The sequence below is a fragment of the Ranitomeya imitator genome, chromosome 10 (genome assembly GCF_032444005.1).
Source record: "Ranitomeya imitator isolate aRanImi1 chromosome 10, aRanImi1.pri, whole genome shotgun sequence".
NCBI lineage: Eukaryota > Metazoa > Chordata > Amphibia > Anura > Dendrobatidae > Ranitomeya > Ranitomeya imitator.
In genome coordinates this window covers 7,574,146-7,600,205 of record NC_091291.1, presented here as the reverse complement: position 1 = coordinate 7,600,205, position 26,060 = coordinate 7,574,146, and positions in this window count along the sequence as shown.

The following is a 26,060-nucleotide window of genomic DNA, read 5'->3' as shown; positions in this document are numbered from 1 at the left end:
TTAATCAAGAGATGCGTTGTGACATCACCATGCATCTTGCACTTTGACATTCTGATAGATAATACTACTGATTGGTATTATAAAATATTAACAATAAAGAACAGCTAAAATAGTTGATAACCAATGCTAATTCTCTTTATGATTATTCGGTAATCACAATGTTTATTCAGACTAAATGAGGGGAAGACAAACAAAGAAAGTAAGATAAGGAAGAGGATGGGGGGTAGAAAAAAGAGGAGAGGATTGGGTAGGGTAATGGGGTATGTTGGGAAGAAGTGTGGCTGCCATCCCGTCCCAGCAGCCAGGGCGCGGACTGAAAAATGGTCTAGTAATAAATGAGGGCGAGCTACGTAGTGCGTCAAGTTCTAGAAATCCAGAGATCTACATCAGGGGTTTCCCTAAAAGCTATCCAAGGAGCCCATGTAGTATAAGTTTTGTCTACATTGCCTGGAGATTTGGTTTATTAACTGCTCCATTCTATAAATGTCATTGAGTTCTGCCACGAACTCAGCTCGCGAAGGAAATTTTTCTTGTTTCCAAAAGCGTGGGATCAGGTTAAAAAAATGTCTAAGGAAGCCCCTCTCAAACCGAGAAATCGACAAATCACATAGGGACAGTAATGCTAGGCTTGCTGAGGGTTGGATCTGTGTGATAGACATCTTGTTATGAAGTTCAAAGATGGCCAACCATAAGTCATTTATGGGGGGGCAGTCCCACCAAATGTGCATATAAGAGCCAGTCTCCTTTAAGCATCTCCAACAAGTGTCAGGAGTCGTGGGGAACACCGCGCATAATGACCATCTAAACGTGAAGAGAAGAATTTTTTCTCTGTCTTCAGGTGATAAGGGCCTTCCCAGGTCGCCCTCCCATTTCGAGAAGAACACTGGTGAACCCCGCAGTGGAGCCCTCCCTGGAAGATTTTATATAGCAGCGAGACAGTATGATCCGGAGGACTTGTTGATGTGCAAAGCATCTCAAAAAGAGTTAGCGGCCTGCCAATGTTGGTTTGTTTAGAGATCGCGTAAATAAAACTCTTAAGTTGTTCGTAAAAAAACCAATCGGCAGAGGGTGCTTCCTCCTCCGGAAATCATTCCTGAAGGGATTTCATCCCAGTTTCTTTTAAATAATCATGGAGAATGGGTTTGAAATCTTTTCTCTTGTTTAAGTACGTCTCTCTATTTAGGCAGGGTTATCATACATTGGGATCAAAGGGCCCGGGAGAGTTGTGATCTTAAGGTCTGTGTTTCTATTTTTAATAAGAAGCAATATGTTTCGTGTAAGGAAGGGTATGTAAGCACCTGACCCCGTCCCCTTACCCCGGGACCAGAGAACAACCTGAGAGTCACAGCCATTCAGATCATTTTCTAGTTTTACCCATTTTTTTGCTATTTTTGCTGTGGTTGAGGTCCAGGATACATGTTCCTATTGATGCATAACTATAGATCGCAAGATCCGGGAGGCCCAGACCACCTGTCAGCTTTGATCTACTTAATAACGTTTAGGAAATGCGCGCCCGACTGTGAGACCATATAAACCGGGTGATTATTTGTTTAAGGCGAGAAAAGAAGGAAGCTGGTAGGTATAAAGGTATTGTTTGAAAGAAATATAAGAGGCTCGGTAAGAGGTCCATTTTAACTGCGTTGATCCTGCCTAGCCAAGATAACTGGAGCCTATGCCATTTTTCTAAATCTAGGTTGACCTTTTGCAGAGCTGTTGTAAAATTGGCCTCGAACAATTTGGATGTCTGGCCAGTAATTTTAATGCCTAAGTAGGTGAGGAAGTCAAAACGCCATTTAAATGGAAAGGTCGTCTTTAATTGGTCGACCAAGGGGGAGTTGTAATGAAATGTTTGAGATTTCGGATTTGTGGGAGTTTATTTTAAAATTACTTAGGAGGCCGAATTTGTGCAGTTCCAAAATAATGCTTGGTAGGCTCGTAGATGGAGATGTGATGTATAGAAGGATTTCATCTGCAAAAAGTGCTATCTTATGTTCTTCGGAACATCATTTTATCCCTTTAATTGAGGGGTTATTTCTTAATGCCGCAGCCAAATGCTCCATTGTTAGTATATACAGTGGGGCAAAAAAGTATTTAGTCAGTCAGCAATAGTGCAAGTTCCACCACTTAAAAAGATGAGAGGCGTCTGTAATTTACATCATAGGTAGACCTCAACTATGGGAGACAAACTGAGAAAAAAAAATCCAGAAAATCACATTGTCTGTTTTTTTATCATTTTTTTTGCATATTATGGTGGAAAATAAGTATTTGGTCAGAAACAAACAATCAAGATTTCTGGCTCTCACAGACCTGTAACTTCTTCTTTAAGAGTCTCCTCTTTCCTCCACTCATTACCTGTAGTAATGGCACCTGTTTAAACTTGTTATCAGTATAAAAAGACACCTGTGCACACCCTCAAACAGTCTGACTCCAAACTCCACTATGGTGAAGAGCAAAGAGCTGTCAAAGGACACCAGAAACAAAATTGTAGCCCTGCACCAGGCTGGGAAGATTGAATCTGCAATAGCCAACCAGCTTGGAGTGAAGAAATCAACAGTGGGAGCAATAATTAGAAAATGGAAGACATACAAGACCACTGATAATCTCCCTCGATCTGGGGCTCCACGCAAAATCCCACCCCGTGGGGTCAGAATGATCACAAGAACGGTGAGCAAAAATCCCAGAACCACGCGGGGGGACCTAGTGAATGAACTGCAGAGAGCTGGGACCAATGTAACAAGGCCTACCATAAGTAACACACTACGCCACCATGGACTCAGATCCTGCAGTGCCAGACGTGTCCCACTGCTTAAGCCAGTACATGTCCGGGCCCATCTGAAGTTTGCTAGAGAGCATTTGGATGATCCAGAGGAGTTTTGGGAGAATGTCCTATGGTCTGATGAAACCAAACTGGAACTGTTTGGTAGAAACACAACTTGTCATGTTTGGAGGAAAAAGAATACTGAGTTGCATCCATCAAACACCATACCTACTGTAAAGCATGGTGGTGGAAACATCATGCTTTGGGGCTGTTTCTCTGCAAAGGGGCCAGGACGACTGATCCGGGTACATGAAAGAATGAATGGGGCCATGTATCGTGAGATTTTGAGTGCAAACCTCCTTCCATCAGCAAGGGCATTGAAGATGAAACGTGGCTGGGTCTTTCAACATGACAATGATCCAAAGCACACCGCCAGGGCAACGAAGGAGTGGCTTCGTAAGAAGCATTTCAAGGTCCTGGAGTGGCCTAGCCAGTCTCCAGATCTCAACCCTATAGAAAACCTTTGGAGAGAGTTGAAAGTCCGTGTTGCCAAGCGAAAAGCCAAAAACATCACTGCTCTAGAGGAGATCTGCATGGAGGAATGGGCCAACATACCAACAACAGTGTGTGGCAACCTTGTGAAGACTTACAGAAAACGTTTGACCTCTGTCATTGCCAACAAAGGATATATTACAAAGTATTGAGATGAAATTTTGTTTCTCACCAAATACTTATTTTCCACCATAATATGCAAATAAAATGTTAAAAAAACAGACAATGTGATTTTCTGGATTTTTTTTTCTCAGTTTGTCTCCCATAGTTGAGGTCTACCTATGATGTAAATTACAGACGCCTCTCATCTTTTTAAGTGATGGAACTTGCACTATTGCTGACTGACTAAATACTTTTTTGCCCCACTGTATAAGAGGGGAGAGAGTGGGCACCCCTGCCTTGTACCATTTCTGACCGGGAACACATTTGAGAGTGTGCCGTTGACCTTGACCTGAGCACTAGGAGAGGTATATAAAGCGGAAATCCTGTGCAGCATATTTCATTAAAGCCAATTTCCTCTAGAGTTTGAAAAATAAATTCCCAATGAACCCGGTCAAAAGCTTTTTCTGCGTCAATTGACATGATACACAGGGGATCCCCCTCCCTGCCCGCTCTGTCAAGTAGAGAGATAGTTCGGATTGTGTTGTCTCTCACCTCCCGTCCTGGGACGAATCCTACCTGATCCTGATTTATTAGTTTTGATAAGAGGGGGCATAATCTATTTGCTAACATCTTCGCATATATTTTAATTTCTACGTTTACCAAGGAGATCGGGCGGTACTTATTACACGTAGAAAGGTCTTTTGTTTAGCTATTAATTTGATTATGGTGTCAACTCAGTTCTGGTGCTTTATTTAGGTGTTACCTTGGTTCTCTTAGTGTATTTAGGTGTTAGCTTTGTTCTAGTGTTGTGTTTAAGCGTTAGATTCGTTAAGTTGCTTTATTTAGGTATTACCTTGGTTCTGGTGCTTTACCTAAGTGTTAGCTTGGTTTTAGACCGTTATATAGGAATTAGTTTGGTTGTGGAGCTATAAGTATTAGCTTGGTGCTGGTGCTTGATTTAGGTAGTACCTTGGTTGTTGTACTGTGTATAGGTGATATCTTTGTTCGAGTGGTGTTTAAATGTTAGTGTAGTTCGCCTGCTTTATTAAGTGTTAAGGTACCTTCACACTAAGCGAGGTCGCTAGCGAGATCGCTGCTGAGTCACAAGTTTTGTGACGCAACAGCGACCTCAGTAGCGATCTCGCTATGTTTGACACGTAGCAGCGACCAGGCCCCTGCTGTGAGATCGCTGGTCGTGTCGGAATGGCCTGGACCTTTTTTTGATCGTTGAGGTCCCGCTGGGTAGCGCACATCGCTGTGTTTGACACCTTACAACGACCTCGTTGACGACTCAGACACCGACACATAGGCGTGCATTTGCGTTGCCTTTTCCGCACCCCTCCGCTCCGATTGGTGGTCGCTACTGCGTTCTGATTGGCGGTCATGAATCGTCATAATAGCTGCCATGTGACAGGGTCACAACGACCAACGACATCGTTGTACAAGTTGCTACAGGTCGCCGCATCGCTGCTGCGTCGTTGGGAAGATCTCACTGTTTGACATCTCACCAGCGACCACATAGCGAAGCTGCAACGATCCCTGACAGGTCATATCGTTGTCGGGATCGCTTTAGCGTCACTAAGTGTGACGGGGCCTTTACCTTGGTTCTGGAATTTTGTTTAGTTGTTTTTTTTTCTGGTGCTTTATTTAGGTGTTAGCTTTGTTCTGGTGCTGTATTTAATCATTAGCTTTGTTCGATATGACATTTAAGTGTTAGATTGCGTCGGGTACTGTATTTAGGTGTTAGTTTGGTTCTGCTGCTGTATTTAATTGTTAGCTTTGTTCGATGTGACATTTAAGTGTTAGCTTGCTTCGGGTACTGTATTTAGGTGTTAGCTTGGTTCTGGTGCTGTATTTAATCGTTAGCTTTGTTCGATGTAACATTTAAGTGTTAGCTTGCTTCGGGTACTGTATTTAGGTCATAGCTTGATTCTGGTGCTGTATTTAATCGTTAGCTTTGTTCGATGTGACATTTAGGTGTTAGCTTCCTTCAGGTACTGTATTTAGGTGTTAGCTTGGTTCTGGTGCTGTATTTAATTGTTAGCTTTGTTCGATATGACATTTAAGTGTTAGCTTGCGTCGGGTACTGTATTTAGGTAATAGCTTGGTTCTGGTGCTGTATTTAATTGTTAGCTTTGTTCGATGTGACATTAAAGTGTTAGCTTGCTTCGGGTACTGTATTTAGATGTTAGCTTGGTTCTGGTGCTGTATTTAATTGTTAGCTTTGTTCGATGCGACATTAAAGTGTTAGCTTGCTTCGGGTACTGTATTTAGGTTTTAGCTTGGTTCTGGTGCTGTATTTAATCATTAGCTTTGTTCGATGTGACATTAAAGTGTTAGCTTGCTTCGGGTACTGTATTTAGATGTTAGCTTGGTTCTGGTGCTGTATTTAATCATTAGCTTTGTTCGATATGACATTTAGGTGTTAGCTTGCTTCGGGTACTGTATTTAGGTTTTAGCTTGGTTCTGGTGCTGTATTTAATCATTAGCTTTGTTCGATGTGACATTTAAGTGTTAGCTTGCTTCGGGTACTGTATTTAGGTTTTAGCTTGGTTCTGGTGCTGTATTTAATCATTAGCTTTGTTCGATGTGACATTTAAGTGTTAGCTTGCTTCGGGTACTGTATTTAGATGTTAGTTTGGTTGCTATTTGTATGCTTTACTTCTACAGTAGTTCAGATGACACAAACATATGGTAGACATTTGATTGAAGCATTCGCATAATAAGCAAAATATTGGCAATTCGGCTGCCACTTTGCGCCTGAATGGGTTTACAAAATAACCTCACTAAAATGTTTTACTCATGTCTTCTTGGCTCTCCTCACACCTGTCCCACCGCCTGGTCCTTTCATCTATGCTCTTCTGCCATCTTCTTCCAAAACTGATTCCATCCCATGGGGGTTAAGCAGTATGTGACTCATGTGTATCATTGACATTAATAATTTTGAGGCTTCAGCTAAATATAATTGGAAGAAAATATTTTCCAGGCCCAATTCTAATAAATCCTATGAGACTCCCAAGGTGTGAAAATGTTCACTGCACCCCTAGATAAATTGTCTTGATCATGATCATTAGAATAATAAATATGAAGTGGTGTTTCTCTGTTCTCGGCTGCGTGTTTAAAAAAAAAAATGAATTACAATTTCATATCTTCTTCACTAACAGAATAACAAGCTTCCTAAATGCTGTTTTGAACACTTTGAGGGGTTCCGGATTAAAAATGAACCAATTTTTGGGACCAATTCAGACCATTTTAGAACTGAATTGGTTCTTAAAAATGGAGATTTTTTAAAAATATTTAATACAAAAATTAGAAAAATTGCAGCAAAACGTACCATCCTTTTAACCTCCCTCCAAAAATTAATTGTGTTTGAAAAAAAAAACACACCAAGAAAAGATAAATATACGGTAAATATAATTTATACATTATGTCGGATTTACAAGAAAAATTCAAATTCAAGTATTAAAACTTGCAAAATTGTAATTTCCATTTTTATAAAAATGTCAGAATGAATATTGACCACATTTTACCACTAACCTAAAGTGCAAAGCGTCATGAAAACTTGATCCCAGAATCAGTCAGTGACTGAGATTAACAACCACACATAAAGCGACGAATGTCAAGAATTTTTTTATTTTTTCTTTTAAAGATAGCAAGGATTTATCTTCTTCTGTTGAAATTAATGATCGCAAAGTGCCCAGTGCCCAGAGCGCAGACACTGGGAAAGGTCAGAGAGGCCCGGCGCCTGCGCACTGCAGTACTTTGCTCTGCCCTCAACAGGGCAGATAAAGTACACCTGCGCCAGAGCCGCAGCATGAATGCACGAAGAGGACATCATCGTAAGAACATGGGAGGCCCAGAGAGAAATATTGCAGTGTTTATAGATCCGATAGTGATGGGACATACATTTTCAGCTTTAGGACAAATTGGGGAAGAAGATGCATATTTTTTCATAACTATAACCCCTGCCTATATGCCACAAAAAATAATAGTGGACAGATCACTGACAACAGACATGTCATGTTTGATCTCTGGGTAACGGTAAAATCCCAATAACAAAAGTGAAGATATCGCATAGGTGGGAAATTTCACAAAATCATGAAGGGCTGGGGACATCCCACAACCCGACCAATGGGGTGTTGATAAAGGTCAAGATAAATCACGATCTGCGTTTCTGTAGAGAGGTACACATCAGTGTATGCATGAATCCCATACACTGAACGTCTCCAATTGGAGTGCTCTCCTTTGCTAAACTGAATCATCTCTGTGATCAGTGTAGTAAGTTCTCCAGTTAATCCCTTTTGTGTTCTGTAACTGTATATGTTGTATTGGTTTGGCCCCTTTGTAAAATCTTTTGTATATTTTGCTAAACACTGCCTATTGCTTTGGATTAAATATAAAATGTAATAGTTCTGTTCCTTTTGTTCTGTAACCCGCACCCTGAAGCTAAATGCTACTAGAACCAGGCCTTCAGTCAGCCTGAAAACCATGACTGATGGTGGTGGCGAGTAGTCTTGGGTTATCGTGGAGGTTGCAGTGACTGTAAAGGGGGTGTATACACATATTCCATGTGTTGGAATAGGAGGTGTATATACCATGCACTCACTGTTAGTTTCCAGATAACCAGCCTATTAGTGGAAACAGCCTGCGCCCTCCTCCGTTGATTATTGGTCAATTGGGTAATTGTCTGGACGATAGAGGGCAGAAGAGAGCTGTTTGCTCCAAAGGTAACAGCTGGTAGATCTGAGCAACTTCCCAGATCTGTTGTTCCCTGGCTGGGTGATGTACTGGTAATGTGCTCTTATAATGACGCTGACCTTTTAAAAGCTCAGGACTGGAGGTTTAGTGGATATTTAAGCAGCTGGATAATTTAATTTAACCAATTTTGAGTGGTCTGGTGAAAATCAGAGCTCAATTTTTTAATTATACAAAACTAAATGTTATTAGCCGTTGGTTTATGCTCCTGAGTCAGTAATCACAGGACGGCAAGGCTTGCAAGTTTCCAAAAGTCTCGACATCTATGAATTAGACTGGAAGGAAAACTTTGGGTTGTCTCTTTCCAGGATGTCTAGAAGTGAACACTGACCTAAAGAATGAATATATTCTGAAGAAAATGAGAAAACGTTCCCCAATAATGTGACTGAGCTGTGCCCGATATTCCTATCTGAAAATACTGCGGTAAGGTATGTACAATTCCATGCACAGCGGACATAATACTGCTATAAAGTGACAGCACCACTGTAAATTCCCTATATGTTATTGCCATAGAGCGCCAACATAATATGACCATAATGTAATACTGTTATAAAGTGACAGCACCACTGTAAAGTGCCTATATATTACTGTCATACAGCGCCAACATAATGCGGCCATAGATGGTTACATAATACTACTATAAAATGCCTACCTAATACTGAAGTATACAGTGCTAATATAATACTGCTATAAAGTGACAGCACCACTGTAAAGTGCCTATATATTACTGCCATACAGAGATAACATAATATGACCATATTATAATAATGCTATAAAGTGACAGCACCTCTGTAAAGTGCCTATACATTACTGCCATACAGCACCAACATAATACGGCCATAGATGGTTACATAATACTACCATACTCTTTTTAATAAAAGATGATAGCACCCCTATACAATGCCTATGTAATACTGACATACAATTCTAACATAATACTGCCATACACTGTTAATATAATATTGCTACAAATTAATAGTGCCATCTAGGGCAGCACGGTGGTGCAGTGGTTAGCACTGCAGCCTTCCAGCGCTGGGTTCCTGGGTTCAAGATCTGCAAAGAGTTTGTATGTTCTCTCCGTGTTTGCGTGGGTTTCCTCCGGGCACTCCGGTTTCCTCCCACATTCCAAAGACATACTGATAGGGATTCTAGATTGTGAGCCCCATCGGGGACAGCGATGATAATGTGTGCAAAATGTAAAGAGCTGCGGAATATGTTAGCGCTATATAAAAATAAAGATTATTATTTATTATTATCTTTCAGTGCATATATAATATTGCCACATACAGATGTGTTATACCACTGCCAAAGTGATAGTACCACCGTACAGTGTCAATATAATGTTGTCATGCAGTTCTAACAAAGTACCTGCGTTGATGGTAACAACATAATACTACCATAAAATGTCTTTCTAATACTACAATACAAACAGATGTAATACTGCTATGAAGTGATAGTACCACTATATAGTGAATATATAATATTGCCATACAGTGCTAACATAATAATGTTAAAGAGTGGTGCCATAGTACTACTATATAGTGTCTATATAATATTGCGCTGCACACTTTGACCTTCGTGATCCAATATGGCAACGCACACCTCGACTTCCCTGATCTAATATGGCCATGCCCGCATAGAGTTCAATGTTCCAAAGTGGCGCCACACACTTTGAGTTCTTTCATACAATGTGGCGCAGCACACCACGAGTTCCCTGATGCAATATAATGCCGCACACCTCGACCTCCCAGATACAATGTGTGGCTGCACACATCGAGTTCCCTGATCCAATGTGAAGCAAAAGAACCGCTGCCAAAGAGAGGAGGATGAGGGTCCTAGGCGAATACACTTTCATGCACTCCGATGGAAATTTATCTGGTATAGTCCCTGCTAAAATAGGATCAATTCTTAATATAGGCCAATATTTTGTTAAAATTACCCTAATAGTTTTATGGGATAGATTGAACATGATGATGAAAATATATTTGATTTTTTGTCTAGCTTCAATTCATTCCTTTTTTTTAACTTTTTTTACTATCCTCTGAGTGAAGGCAATCTGATTTTTTTTGTGTGTTTATATGCATCCTTAAGTTTCTCTTAATGTCTTTTCTCCCCGAATCCTTTTTGTAAGACTTGAGCCTCTTTTTTTTTTAACTCTGTATCATTTGTACAATTTTTTCTGATGCATCTATATGGTCAGAAAGCAATATTTTTAATCTTTTTAGGATAATGCCTGCTTGAGAGCGCTAAATAATTGTTGACTTCAACATTCTTGAAATGTGTGTTGGTAATGATCTTATTATGTTCCCCCTTTGAAATCTCCAAATCCAAAAATGTAATTTTGGTTCTGAAAGAAGAGAAGAATTCCAATCCCCAATGATTACTGTTTAGTTGATGGATAAACAGTTCAACCTCACGGGGCATCCCTGAGCATACAAAAAACAAGTTGTCTATGTATCTTTTATAAAAGAGTATGTGGCCTACTGGCTGGGGAAGCCGACCTAACTGGAGGGACTCAACACGCCCCCTTGAACAAATTAGCGGAACTTGAGGTGAAGTGAGTGCCCATAGCAGAACCCTTAAATGCCGATAGGATACATCCTCAAATGAAAGACATTGTGTTCCAGAACTTACAATATGAACCAGAATAGAACATCCACTTGATTGCTAAGCATTGATTTATCTTGCTTCACGTAGTGTTCCACCACCTTTTTACTCAATTAATCTCGGATGTTCAAAAATCAGGAATTGACATCCAGAGTGAAAAAGGAACAGTCAGCAGAAAGAACGATTTGATTGCGTTCCATAATGAGGTAGGATGAATCTCGTACGTAAGATGGTCCTGTAAACCATACAGCTGATGAAGGAGCCTGAATGGCTCTGAAACGCGTGCTGCATGAACGCATATACTCACCTGGGACCCTCACTCTTGTCCCTTTGACAGCATTCACTTCGTCCGCGGTTCTTTTGCTTCACCTTGTCTCTCTCAACAGACCCGGCACCGGTGGACACAGCTGCATCCCAGTGACAGAGACCCTCTATGCGAGGTACTATGGGTACCTCATAGGTACCCTCTATGCCTGACTTGCACAATGTGAATAAAAGAGTGCAACAGCGCACTGTTGTGAATTCTGTGGCTGAATTCACTACTGTGGTCACAAGTGGTACTGCAGCTTCTGAGTTTCCTTCCTCAGGTGTTCTGGTGAGCTCATTAACTGCTTCGTTACTTAACTCCGCCTGATGCTGCTATCCCTGCTCCTTGTCAATGTTCCAGTGTTGGATCTGAGCTTCTCCTGATTGTTCCTGTGACCTGCTGCTCTGTATAGCTAAGTGCTTTTTTGCTATTTTGTTGCTTTTTTTCTGTCCAGCTTGTCTTTTGTTTTGCTGGTAGCTCTGAGAAGCAAAGGGTGTACCGCCGTGCCGTTAGTTCGGCACGGTGGCTCTTTTTTGCCCCCTTTGCGTGGTTTTTGCTTTAGGGTTTTTTGTAGACTGCAAAGTTCGCTTTACTATCCTCGCTCTGTCTAAGATTATCGGGCCCCACTTTGCTGAATCTATTTCATCCCTACGTTTTGTCTTTTCATCTTACTCACAGTCATTATATGTGGGGGGCTGCCTTTTCCTTTGGGGTATTTCTCTGGGGGCAAGTCAGGCCTATTTTTCTATCTTCAGGCTAGCTAGTTTCTTAGGCTGTGCCGAGTTGCATAGGTAGTTGCTAGGCGCAATCCACAGCCGCTATTAGTTGTGTTTAGGATAGGATCAGGTGTGCAGTCTACAGAGTTTCCACGTCTCAGAGCTCGTTCTTTTGTTTTTGGGTATTTGTCAGATCACTGTGTGCGCTCGGATCGCTAGGCACACTGTGTCTCTGGATTGCCTTTATTACACCTTTCATTAGCAGACATAACAGTACAAGGAGCCAATCTAATGATTCTCAATAGAGGGAAAGAAAAAGTTCTGACACCATTTTTTTTTCTCTGCTCTGTCTTCATTTTTTTTTTTCCCCTAGACATTTGGGTGATTCTGGACACAGGTGTGGACATGGATATTCAGAGTCTGTGCTCTTCAATGGATAATCTCGTTATAAATGTACAAAAGATTCAAGATGCTATTGATCGGAAATCTATGTTAGAACCAAGAATTCCTATTCCTGATTTGTTTTTTGGAGATAGAACTAAGTTTCTAAGTTTCAAAAATAATTGTAAGCTATTTCTGGCCTTGAAACCTCATTCTTCTGGTAATCCTATTCAACAGGTTTTGATTATTATTTCTTTTTTGCGCGGCGACCCTCAAGACTGGGCATTTTCTCTTGCGCCAGGAGACCCTGTATTGAGTAGTGTCGATGCGTTTTTCCTGGCGCTCGGATTACTGTACGATGAGCCTAATTCAGTGGATCAGGCTGAGAAAAATTTGCTGGCTTTGTGCCAGGGTCAGGATGATATAGAAGTATATTGTCAGAAATCTAGGAAATGGTCAGTACTCACTCAGTGGAATGAATCTGCGCTGGCAGCTTTGTTCAGAAAGGGTCTCTCTGAGGCTCTTAAGGATGTCATGGTGGGATTTCCTATGCCTGCTGGTTTGAATGAGTCTTTGTCTTTGGCCATTCAAATCGGTCGACGCTTGCGCGAGCGTAAATCTGTGCACCATTTGGCAGTATTGCCTGAGGTTAAACCTGAGCCTATGCAGTGCGATAGGACTATGACCAGAGTTGAACGGCAGGAATACAGACGTCTGAATGGGCTGTGTTTCTACTGTGGTGATTCCACTCATGCTATTTCTGATTGTCCTAAGTGCACTAAGCGGTCCGCTAGGTCTGCCGTCATTGGTACTGTACAGTCCAAATTCCTTCTGTCCATTACCCTGATATGCTCTTTGTCGTCGTTTTCTGTCATGGCGTTTGTGGATTCAGGCGCTGCCCTGAATCTGATGGATTTGGATTATGCTAAACGTTGTGGGTTTTTCTTGGAGCCTTTGCGGTGTCCTATTCCATTGAGAGGAATTGATGCTACACCTTTGGCCAAGAATAAACCTCAGTACTGGGCCCAGCTGACCATGTGTATGGCTCCTGCACATCAGGAAGTTATTCGCTTTCTGGTGTTGCATAATCTGCATGATGTGGTCGTGTTGGCGTTGCCATGGCTACAAACCCATAATCCAGTATTGGATTGGAATTCCATGTCGGTATCCAGCTGGGGTTGTCAGGGGGTACATGGTGATGTTCCATTTTTGTCGATTTCGTCATCCACCCCTTCTGAGGTCCCAGAGTTCTTGTCTGATTATCAGGATGTATTTGAAGAGCCCAAGTCCGATGCTCTACCTCCGCATAGGGATTGTGATTGTGCTATCAATTTGATTCCTGGTAGTAAATTCCCTAAAGGTCGATTATTTAATTTATCCGTGCCCGAACACGCCGCTATGCGCAGTTATGTGAAGGAATCCCTGGAGAAGGGACATATTCGCCCATCATCATCACCACTGGGAGCAGGGTTCTTCTTTGTAGCCAAGAAGGATGGTTCGCTGAGACCGTATATTGATTACCGCCTTCTTAATAAGATCACTGTTAAATTTCAGTATCCCTTGCCATTGTTATCTGACTTGTTTGCTCGGATTAAGGGGGCTAGTTGGTTCACTAAGATAGATCTTCGTGGTGCGTATAATCTGGTGAGAATCAGGCAAGGAGATGAATGGAAAACTGCATTCAATACGCCCGAGGGTCATTTTGAGTATCTAGTGATGCCGTTCGGACTTGCCAATGCTCCATCTGTGTTTCAGTCTTTTATGCATGACATCTTTCGTGAGTATCTGGATAAATTCCTGATTGTTTACTTGGATGACATTTTGATCTTCTCAGATGATTGGGAGTCTCATGTGAAGCAGGTCAGAATGGTTTTTCAGGTCCTGCGTGCTAATTCTTTGTTTGTGAAGAGATCAAAGTGTCTCTTCGGTGTGCAGAAAGTTTCATTTTTGGGGTTCATCTTTACCCCTTCTACTATCGAGATGGATCCAGTTAAGGTCCAAGCCATCCAGGATTGGATTCAGCCGACATCTCTGAAAAGTCTGCAAAAGTTCCTGGGCTTTGCTAATTTTTATCGTTGCTTCATCTGTAATTTTTCTAGCATTGCCAAACCATTGACCGATTTGACCAAGAAGGGTGCTGATTTGGTTAATTGGTCTTCTGCTGCTGTGGAAGCTTTTCAGGAGTTGAAGCGTCGTTTTTGTTCTGCCCCTGTGTTGTGTCAGCCAGATGTTTCTCTTCCATTCCAGGTCGAGGTTGATGCTTCTGAGATTGGAGCAGGGGCGGTTTTGTCACAGAGAGGTTCTGATTGCTCAGTGATGAAACCATGTGCTTTCTTTTCCAGGAAGTTTTCGCCCGCTGAGCGTAATTATGATGTGGGCAACCGAGAGTTGCTGGCCATGAAGTGGGCATTCGAGGAATGGCGCCATTGGCTTGAAGGAGCCAAGCATCGCGTGGTGGTATTGACTGATCATAAGAACTTGACTTATCTCGAGTCTGCCAAGCGCTTGAATCCTAGACAGGCCCGTTGGTCGTTATTTTTTGCCCGCTTCGACTTTGTGATTTCGTACCTTCCGGGCTCTAAAAATGTGAAGGCGGATGCTCTGTCTAGGAGTTTTGTGCCCGACTCTCCGGGTTTATCTGAGCCAGCGGGTATCCTCAAGGAAGGAGTCATTGTGTCTGCCATCTCCCCTGATTTGCGGCGGGTGCTGCAAAAATTTCAGGTGAATAAACCTGATCGTTGTCCAGCGGAGAAACTGTTCGTCCCTGATAGGTGGACTAATAAACTTATCTCTGAACTTCATTGTTCGGTGTTGGCTGGTCATCCTGGAATCTTTGGTACCAGAGAGTTAGTGGCTAGATCCTTCTGGTGGCCATCTCTGTCACGGGATGTACGTACTTTTGTGCAGTCCTGTGGGATTTGTGCTAGGGCTAAGCCCTGCTGTTCTCGTGCCAGTGGGTTGCTTTTGCCCTTGCCGGTCCCAAAGAGGTCTTGGACACATATTTCGATGGATTTCATTTCTGACCTTCCCGTTTCTCAAAAGATGTCAGTCATTTGGGTGGTCTGTGATCGCTTTTCTAAAATGGTCCATCTGGTGCCCTTGGCTAAATTGCCTTCCTCCTCTGATTTGGTACCTTTGTTCTTTCAGCATGTGGTTCGGTTGCATCGCATTCCTGAGAATATTGTTTCTGACAGAGGTTCCCAGTTTGTTTCAAGGTTTTGGCGAGCCTTTTGTGGTAGGATGGGCATTGACCTATCCTTTTCCTCGGCTTTCCATCCTCAGACTAATGGCCAGACCGAACGAACCAATCAGACCTTGGAAACATATCTGAGATGTTTTGTTTCTGCTGACCAGGATGATTGGGTGTCCTTTTTGCCGTTGGCTGAGTTCGCCCTTAATAATCGGGCCAGCTCGGCTACCTTGGTTTCTCCATTTTTTTGCAATTCTGGGTTCCATCCTCATTTCTCTTCAGGACAGGTTGAGTCTTCGGACTGTCCTGGTGTGGATTCTGTGGTGGACAGGTTGCAGCAGATCTGGACTCAGGTAGTGGACAATTTGACCTTGTCCCAGGAAAAGGCTCAACTTTTCGCTAATCGCAGACGCCGTGTGGGTCCCCGACTTCGTGTTGGGGATCTGGTTTGGTTATCTTCTCGTCATATTCCTATGAAGGTTTCCTCTCCTAAATTTAAACCTCGTTTTATTGGTCCGTATAGGATTTCTGAGGTTCTCAATCCTGTGTCTTTTCGTTTGACCCTCCCAGGCTCCTTTTCCATACATAATGTATTCCATAGGTCGTTGTTGCGGAGATACGTGGCACCTATGGTTCCATCTGTTGAGCCTCCTGCCCCGGTTTTGGTGGAAGGGGAATTGGAGTATATTGTGGAGAAGATTTTGGATTCTCGTGTTTCTAGACGGAAACTCCAGTATCTGGTTAAATGGAAGGGTTATGCTCAGGAAGATAATTCCTGGGTTTTTGCCTCTGATGTTCATGCTCCCGATCTTGTTCGTGCCTTTCATGCGGCTCATCCTGGTCGGCCTGGGGGCTCTGGTGAGGGTTCGGTGACCCCTCCTCAAGGGGGGGGTACTGTTGTGAATTCTGTGGCTGAATTCACTACTGTGGTCACAAGTGGTACTGCAGCTTCTGAGCTTCCTCCCTCAGGTGTTCTGGTGAGCTCATTAACTGCTTCGTTACTTAACTCCGCCTGATGCTGCTATCCCTGCTCCTTGTCAATGTTCCAGTGTTGGATCTGAGCTTCTCCTGATTGTTCCTGTGACCTGCTGCTCTGTATAGCTAAGTGCTTTTTTGCTATTTTGTTGCTTTTTTTCTGTCCAGCTTGTCTTTTGTTTTGCTGGTAGCTCTGAGAAGCAAAGGGTGTACCGCCGTGCCGTTAGTTCGGCACGGTGGCTCTTTTTTGCCCCCTTTGCGTGGTTTTTGCTTTAGGGTTTTTTGTAGACTGCAAAGTTCGCTTTACTATCCTCGCTCTGTCTAAGATTATCGGGCCCCACTTTGCTGAATCTATTTCATCCCTACGTTTTGTCTTTTCATCTTACTCACAGTCATTATATGTGGGGGGCTGCCTTTTCCTTTGGGGTATTTCTCTGGGGGCAAGTCAGGCCTATTTTTCTATCTTCAGGCTAGCTAGTTTCTTAGGCTGTGCCGAGTTGCATAGGTAGTTGCTAGGCGCAATCCACAGCCGCTATTAGTTGTGATTAGGATAGGATCAGGTGTGCAGTCTACAGAGTTTCCACGTCTCAGAGCTCGTTCTTTTGTTTTTGGGTATTTGTCAGATCACTGTGTGCGCTCGGATCACTAGGCACACTGTGTCTCTGGATTGCCTTTATTACACCTTTCATTAGCAGACATAACAGCGCACATCTTCTCCTTTCTCTGTACACCTCTTGGTCCTTCGGCACAAGGAGCGCTTTTTCTGTCCTTTTCTTTTACTGATCCATGTTGGCACTGCACACCTTGATCTTCCTGACATAATGTGGCACCGCACAGGTTGAGTTTCCTGATACAATGTGACAAGGCACACAACGAGTTTCCTGATACAATGTGGCGCCGCACACCTCTTCTTCCAGCACAGAACTCCAATACTTGGCATAAAAGCCAAAGTGAAAGACATTTTTTGTAGCTACTTGGTTCCTCAAAAATCAGATCCAGTCATGTGGGATAGTTGTGTGATGTCTCCTGCTCCTCAATGTGTGGGCAATCAACACTTGTCCCAAACTAAAAGGGACCGAGTCCTTGAACTGATGATAGTCCTTGGTTTATCTCTTCAGAAGATGGCGAAGGCTGAGATTTTGGCACTGTTCAGTGTTGTGTCCCAGCGATCGGGAGAACAACGACAACGAGAATGACAGCACGAGGTGAATGGCCCCATGGGCGGATAGTCAGACTAGAAAAATGGCGTGAAATGATCCGTTGTTATGACTGTATAACAACCCTCACAAGGGTAATGTACAAATCAGGATAGAAAACCCTGAACCTGACAGGTTCCTGTTCAGACTAGCAAAGAACCTAATCTGACTCTAATTTGTCCCTTCTTGACTGCGGAGGTTGGCACCCTACGTATACGCAGTGGTGACCCACTCCATGTCTACTTACCCTGAATGTCCTTATTGTCCTTACTGCAGCCTCTCTATAAACAATGTGCAACACCAAAACAGTAATAACTATAATGTGAAATACACAAAAATCCGAGGAAAAGGCCCAGGTCTATGAATGTGTTCACACAGACACACTGGGAAGACGGAAGAAAATATGAAGAACCACATAACTAACTGAATACATGGAAAACCTCCCAGACCTGAACAGCAAAGAGAGGAAAGGGTACTGGGGAGGAAGAGACACAAACAAACCATAGGAAAATGCCGGGGAACCCTCGGGCAAAGAAAAAGTCCAGGCCTGCAGATTCCCATGGTGTGAAGACAAAATGATGCCCACTCGCTGACGCTCACACCCAGATGAGACAGAACTGAAGCTAAAGAATTTATTTGTATCCTCATCAAAGCAGTCCAGTAACTTTTCCTTCAGTTCCACTGCGCCATTAGGATCAGCAAGTTATTGATGAGTCCTGATGTCCGCAAATGGGATTCCAGGTAATATGGATGTTTGGAGTCCCAGTCCCCCAGTCAAGGATTATCTTGCTGACGCTTTCTTCATTGCTTTTGTTGTGGTTTGTTTGCGTATTACCCTTCTCGGCACTTTTCCCATTTTGTTACATTCAGGGTCTGTGGGTTTTCACGTATAGTAAAGGTCTAATTGGGTTCCTTTCTTTTTCTACCGTCTTTCATGTATGACTGTGTAAACACGTCTTTAGCCCGGTGTCTCACCCTCTGTCTGTGTGCACTACGTTCTGTGGTTGAGGTTTTGGCTTACACTCTGTGTATAATTTAGGGTGCAGTTAAGGACAATCAGGGTCAGCCAACGTTGAGCGGGGGTGGCATTGTGTAATTTTAAGGTGCCAACCTCCGGATCAGGATAAGGATTGCCTAGTCTGTATATGATCCTGTGGTGAGCAGGTTCAACATCTCCCCTGGTTTGACCATCCCTGTGTCTGTCAGGGCTCAGTCAGTCCTAACATCCACATTATGCTGCTGGTGAAATTACATGTCACATATCGAGACCAAGGTGTCACACAGCATCCTACACTAACCATCAGAAGATGTCAGCACCACACTGGGCCACGAGCCAGACGTCCAGCTACAGCTGCCCATTGACCTCATCTCACCTCTCTCATAGGCCATCATGGGGCCTCTATCTTTCCCTCTCTTTTTCTTTCCCTCTCATTTTGCTTATCTCTCTCTTCACCTCTCTCCCTTTGTACTGCACCTTCTCTCCATCATCCTCTCTCCCTCTCCCACTCCGTCTGTCCTTCTCTCCCAATACTCTCTACCTCTCCATTTCCATCTCTCCCTATTTTCCCTATCTCTCTCACCCTACTCCCCTCTCTACCTCTCCATTTCTCTGTCTCCTTCTTTCACTCTCTACTTCTGTCTCTCTCCTACTCTTTCCCTACGTGTCTTTCCCACTTTCTTTTCTGTCTTCTTTCCCCACTCATACCTACACCCCTCACTCTCCCTCTCTCCCTCTTTTTATCTCCACGTCTTTTTTGCTCTGACTTTCCGTCACTCTCGCTCCACCCCTCTATCTCCATCCTTTCCTCTCTCTTTCTCTCTCTCCCCTCTCTTTCTAGTCGGCCTTCTTTCCCGACTCTATCTCTCCACCCCTCTCTTTCCCTCTATCACTCTCTCTTTTTATCTCCACCTCTTTCACTCCCTCTTTATCTTTCTCTCTTTCCCTCTAATTTTCCCTCACTCTCCACTCTTTCTCCATCTTTCACTTTGCCTCTTTTCCTCCCTCTCCCTTTTTTCTCTCCACACCTTTCTTCATATTTCCCTATCTCTCTTTTTCTCCTCCCTCTCTCAATCCCTCTTTTCCCTCCTTCTCTCTTTCTCCACCCCTCTCTTTCCCTCCATCTTTCTCTTTTCTCTCTTTCCACATCTTTCCCTTTCTCACTTTCTCCATCTCTCTCAATCCCTCTTTTCCCTCCCTTTTTTTCCCTCTCCTTTTCCCTCCCTCTGTCTTTCTCCACCCCTCTCCTTCCCTCCGTCCCTCTCTTTTCCTCCTTTTCTCCCTTTCCACATCTTTCCCTTTCTCATTCTCTCTCAATCCCTCTTTTCCCTCCCTTTTTTTCCCTCTCCTTTTACCTCCCTCTGTCTTTCTCCACCCCTCTCCTTCCCTCCATCCCTCTCTCTTTTCCTCCTTTTCTCCCTTTCCACATTTTTCCCTTTCTCATTCTCTCTCAATCCCTCTTTTCCCTCCCTTTCTTTCCCTCTCATTTTCCCTCCCTCTGTCTTTCTCCACCCCTCTCCTTCCCTCCGTCCCTCTCTTTTCCTCCTTTTCTCCCTTTCCACATCTTTCCCTTTCTCATTCTCTCTCAATCCCTCTTTTCCCTCCCTTTTTTTCCCTCTCCTTTTCCCTCCCTCTGTCTTTCTCCACCCCTCTCCTTCCCTCCATCCCTCTCTCTTTTCCTCCTTTTCTCCCTTTCCACATTTTTCCCTTTCTCATTCTCTCTCAATCCCTCTTTTCCCTCCCTTTCTTTCCCTCTCATTTTCCCTCCCTCTGTCTTTCTCCACCCCTCTCCTTCCTTCCCTCTTTTTCCCTCTTTCCACATCTGCTTCTCTCCCCAGTATCTGACACCAGGATTTTCTGCAGAAATGTGATTGTTACATTTTTTCCAGACTGAACATTTTTTAAATTGGAATCTTTTGCATGTTATAAAAATGATGAAACGCAAACAGGATGGGACAGAGAACAATAAAACCAGACTAATAAGGCCGTAAATCTGGGATGACATTTTAATTGCAGAGTCTCACAGGCTGCCTGCACGTTGTAGGCAAGGAGCCTTGGATTTGGTAAACACCAGCCGGCTCTGGCTTCACTCTACTCAAACTACGCCCCAAAAAGTTTATAAGATTGTAACTCCGGGCACAACTTTAATGTTCCCCAACCCCTAAGTCTAATGTATCAAGGATTCCTCAGAACATTTCTTGGCATCTTGTGTATGAGCTTCCAGGAATCCGGCGTGACCAGAAATGCCCCTAAATAATACAAGTCTGAGATCAGTGAGGAGCAAATCTGGTGATAACCGTCACTCATATCACTCTGTTATATCATTATATGCAGAAAATACCCAGGTTATACCAGCTGTGCATATACAGTGCCTAGAAAATGTCTTCATACTCCATGAACGTTTCCAGATTTTTTCATGTTACACCCACAAACTTAAATGTATTTTATTGGGATTTTCTGTGACACAACACAAAGTAACAAGTATTAGTGATGTGTAAAAGGAAATGTTGTAGGGTTTCCTAAATATTTTAAAAATATAATCTGAACATTGTTGCTTGCGTTAGTATTCAGACCCCTGTAGTCTGAGTGACCAATCGCCTGCAGAATTCACATAATTATTACATTGTGCCCCCCTGGGTGTGATTTCTTCTCAATATAACTACAGTTGTTCTGTGAAGACCTCAGAGGTTTGTATGAGAACATTATGATTCAAACAGCATCATGAAAACCAAGGGGCCCACCAGACAGGTCAGGGATAAAGTTGTAGAGAAGAATAAAGCAGGGTTAGGTAAAACAAGAAATAGCCCAAGACATTTTTCAAAGCAGCAATAAGAAATCCCATTTGTACTTTGCAAAAAGCCATGTAGGGGACACAACGACCATGTGAAGGAAGGGGCTCTGTTCAGATGAGACCAATAGAGAATTTTTTGGACTAAATTCAAAATGGTATGTGTGGCGGAAAACTAATTCTGCACATTACCCTGAAAAATCAATCCTCACCGTCACACATGATGGTGGCAGCATCCTGCTGTGGGGTGGCTTTTCTTCAGCAGGGGCAGGAAAGCTGGCCAGAGTTGATAGATGAAGCTAAATACAGGACAATACTGGAAGAAAACCTGTTAGAGGCTGCAAAAGACTTGAGATTGGAGCGTAGATTCACCTTCCAGCAGGACAACAATCCTTCCAGAGCTACAATGAAGGGTTTAGATCAGAGCATATTCATGTGTGTGAACGGCGCAGTCACCGTCCTGACCGAAATCCCAGAGAATCTGTGAAAAGGCGCGAAAATTGTTGTTCACAGATTCACACCTCTCAACCCCCTCCGCTATTCACTGTCCCCCATCCGGTGTTCGTCACATTTTCTTATTGGCATTGCTTTCCCTGGAATCCTTGGGTCTCTCACGCCAGGCTTGGACTTCCGGCTCTGATGAAGCATCGTATGGACAGATGAGACCAAGATAGAGCTTTTTTTTTTACCAAAAATGAAATGAGGCCTAGCCTACAAAGAAAAGAACACAGTACCTACAGTCAAATATGGTGGAGGTTTAATGATGTTTTGGGGTTGTTTTGTTGCCTTTGGCACTGGGTGCCTTCACTGTGTGCAATGCATCATGAAATCTGAAGAGTACCAAAGAATTTTGGGTGGCAATGTAGGGTCCAGTGTCATGGGTCTTCCAGCGGGACAATGACCCCAAACATATATCAAGAAGCCCGCAGAAATTGATGTAAAAAAAGTACTGGAATGTTCTGAAGTGGCAGCAATGAGTCCGGATCTAAATCCCATTGATCCCCTGTGGAGAGATCTGAAAATCGCTGTTGAGAGAAGACGCCTTCACATATGAGAGACCGGGAGCAGTTTGTAAGAATAGTCGTCCAAAACTTCAGCTGAGAGAAGTAAGAAGCTTATAGATGGTTATAGGAAGTGATCGATTCCAGATATTTATTCCAAAGGGCGCAACCAAATATTAAGATGAAGGTGCCAATAATTTTGTCCGGCTCATTTTTGGAGTTTTGTGTGAAATTATGTCCAATTTGCCTTTTTTTTTTCTTTTTTTTTGTGTTGTTCCACACAAAGGAAATAAACCTGAGTATAACAAAACGTCTAATTGCAATAATATTCTGGAAAAAGGCTTCGTTTTCTGGGACAATTTCAAGGGTGCCGCAAACCCTTTCGGCCATGACTGTACATGAAAAAGATATATTTTTTTTTTCCTGCCTACTACCGCTACCTGCCACCTTATGTGATTGTTCATTCACAGTGAGGAGTGCCTTTGGCACCACAGACTAGAGCATTCAGAAAACATGGCATTGTCCTCAGGTTGCTTAGTCTTGGAGCTACACCCATAGACCTCACCCTTTCCCTTTACGTGTGGGCGATGGCCGCCTCTCTTGGCTCCGCAGCACTATCACTATCCATGACCCTAGGTGATATTATAAAGTGGAGGCAGATTCTAAGCTCTATAAATATCTACAAATGGCTCTTTGGCACCGGGGACATCATGATCTCATGCAGCAGAGACGAGCGGCGCCTAATTTATAACAACTTACTAATTGTTATAAAATGTTACATTATTCTCGTTATTATAAACCAATGATGTTCATGTAACATCTCCCTGGCCATTAAAGGAGATATCTTCTATTTCTAACCCCTTGTCATTTGCAACTGAGCCCACAATTAGCTGAACCTGATAGATGTATTCATTGGTACTTTGTATGCTCAATGCCAGGCAGCAGCTGGAGAAGTGTAAAGCCACCAATACTTTTGGCCACTTGACTTTACCTTGGAATACTCAGGTTTTGGAGAAGACATCCTGCGCTATTGGGTATGTTGGCTGTAGCTATGGTGGTGGAGGAAGAAAAAAGGTTCAGATAACTTTTTTAAAATATATATTTGGGTCTTTTTTTCCCAACGAGGACAATGGAGGATCCTGAAGCTCCTATGATAATCTGGAAATGGTCATTAGAAAACATTGTGGCCATAGTATCATAGAGGCCCTTATAAACACGTTACCCACGAGCCAGGCTTTGCCCCCCGATATTTATTCTGCACTGATCGTTTGTTACAATGTATCACTAGTTTTGATAAAATGTATCAACCTGACTCAGTTGATGAATTGGGGCCATCATTCCCCTTTCATCTGTTTTGAAAAGATGGATGACATTTTTGTGAACCATAAAGGGCCATCAACAGGTAAAAAAAATTACTTATTACCTTACCGTTCACCTTTCTGGCCCCTCCGTTCCTCATCGTGACCCGTCTGGTCCTCACCACATCTTCTGATCTCTGCCACTTGCACTGAAATCTAACCATCTAAAGGCAGAAGATAGGAGTGGGACCCCCCAATATTCGCCTCCTGGGGTGGTGCTTGTGATATGTAGTGACTAGGACTTGCGTGACTTTTACAGAAGTTTCACTCTTTCGACTTCGCTACTGTCCTGCAGGTAAACTTACCGACTTTCCCCAAAACGAGACTGTATCAAGATTTCCGCATGCAATATTGAATAATCGGTGGAAACTGTGAGCGTGAATTCGTGCAAAATGAGTCCAGGAGCCGACAAGCGTCAGCAAATTATGTTTTTTTTTTCTCCGAGAAAACTTCATACTGATAACATCATCCAGAAGACGGGGCATCTGTCCAATGTCTGCACGCAAATCCAATATCATTGACACTGGAGGCACGAGATGCTCTGCCTGGCGTCATTGGATTCCACAATTTCGTTTTCAGAAAGTAGAAGTAAGAAAAGTTCAGTTGACGCCCGAGAAACAGTCTGCGTTCACTTCTCCATTCACTTCCTCTTCGATGAAATTTTCATTATTCCTTGGGGATGTTATCGTGATCAAACCAAGGGGTCAGTGGTTCACAAAAAATAAGGTCACCGGTATTTAGAATGGCTTTGGTAATTTGCCACTTGGGGAAGTAATGTGACAAAATTTCAGGAAGTAGGACAGGACTTTCTCTCAGAACTCAAATTTTGCTTCCTTGATTGGAGCCCATAGTGACATAACTACGGTCAATTAAAACAAAAAAGAAGTGTCTGTGTGAACAAGACTCTAATGTTCCTGTTTTTTATTCTCTCCCTAAGTTACACAAGATCAGATTCCCGTCACCTAAGAGATCCCTCATGGCAGGAAGCGGTAGAATATAATGTAGCCCCCTCATAGAATATAATGTAGCCCCCTCATAGAATATAATGTAGCCCCCTCATAGAATATAATGTAACCCCCCTCAGAATATAATGTAGCCCCTTCATAGAATATAATGTAGCCCCCCTCAGAATATAATGTAGCCCCTTCATAGAATATAATGTAGCCCCCTCAGATTATAATGTAGCCCCTTCATAGAATATAATGTAGCCCCCTCAGATTATAATGTAGCCCCCCTCTTAGAATATAATGTAGCCCCCCTCAGAATATAATGCAGCTTCCTCATAGAATATAATGTAGCCCCCTCATTGAATATAATGTAGCCCCCGTATTGACCCCCAGGTGGATGAACATAGAGCAACTGGTGCCAACAACACCCCAAAACAGGTGGAAATGCATGAGAGCCAACCGACCTCAGACGAAGTGCACCCTCGATCACCATGCCTGAGAATGTGCAACAAAACCCGAGAAAACCTGCTGCTTTCCCTCACAGTATTTGGTGTAATCATGGGTGCAGTGTGCGGGGGACTCTCCCATCCATCCTGACATTGTTATGGTCATAGTCTTGAACGACACAGTTGTCACAACCACAGATGAAATTATAAAAAAATTGTTATTCAAAGATGGCAAGAATGTCTTGGGTTTAATTGGCTTCTCCATTGCATTCGGCATTGCCATGGGCAAAATGGGTGAACAGGCCAGACTGATGGTGGAATTCTTCAACATCCTGAATGAGATTATGATGAAACTTGTGACAATGATAATGTGGTGTTTTCCCTTCGGTATCACTTGTCTGATCTGTGGGAAAATCATCGCCATCAAAGACTTGGAGCTTGTTGCTAGGCAACTGGGAATGTACATGATCACCATCATCGTGGGCCTCATTATCCATGGAGGCATTTTCTTGCCATCTCTGTTCTTCAAAATCACCAGGAAGAGTCCATAGAATATAATGTAGCCCCTCATATAGTATAATGCAGCCCCCCTCATAGGGTATAATGCAGCCCTTCTCAACCTCCATCATTGTTCTCCCCCTTCACCACATCCTTGCCTTCTCCCCACCTCCCCTATCATTGCCCTTTCCACCACCTCCATCATTGCCTTCTCCCCCACAACCACCATCATTGCCCATTCCACAACCACCATTGTCTTTTCCACCACTACCATCAATGTCCTTTACACCACAACCATCATTGCTTTCTCCCCCACCACCCTCATCATTGCCAATTTCAACACCCCCATCATTGCTCATTTTACCACCTCCATCATTGCCTCCTTCCCCACCACCTCATTGTCCTTCCCCGCCACCCCATCATTGCTAATCTCCAATACACATCTCCAATACACACACCACACATCACTGCACCACTCTCTCACTC